Raw genomic sequence first — 430 nt, 5'->3', positions numbered from 1 at the left:
GGGGGGGGGGGTTGTTTTGTAATGCTCATTGGCAGACTACTACTCTCTACCACCACCAATGTGTAGCACCCACCTGGGTGATCCACGGCAGCCTTACAACGCCAGACGCTCACCACACATCAGCTGGGGAGTCATCAAAAGATCTTTTTTTTGTACCGCTCACTGCCTGGTGTAGCTTCTATTCACCAGAAATACTATGGCACCCATGAAACCTCGTAATTACACATGATATAGTCTTGCATTGCCAGACCTTCCTCCACAGCGCTGTGGAGGAGGTTCTGGCTAGTCCACACAGCATTCCGGAATAGGAGAAAAACGTGCTCTGGTTTATTGGGATTTCGTTAAACCAACCACAACCGTCTTGGGCGGTGATATGCGCTACACAGAGCAAAAGCGCCTCTGCAAAATAGCCTCGGGAAGGAACTTGTTT

The 430-nt window shown here is 49.8% G+C and overlaps 1 protein-coding gene across 2 annotated transcripts in view; it reads left to right on the top strand.

Moving 5' to 3' along the window:
* Window positions 1-430, top strand: part of wrap53 (WD repeat containing, antisense to TP53) — a 17,601-nt gene that overhangs the window by 1,565 nt on the left and 15,606 nt on the right. The window lies entirely within an intron of this gene.

The sequence above is a fragment of the Etheostoma spectabile genome, chromosome 19, assembly GCF_008692095.1.
Source record: "Etheostoma spectabile isolate EspeVRDwgs_2016 chromosome 19, UIUC_Espe_1.0, whole genome shotgun sequence".
NCBI lineage: Eukaryota > Metazoa > Chordata > Actinopteri > Perciformes > Percidae > Etheostoma > Etheostoma spectabile.
Note: the sequence above shows the minus strand (reverse complement) of the source record. Positions and strands in the feature narration are given on the sequence as shown.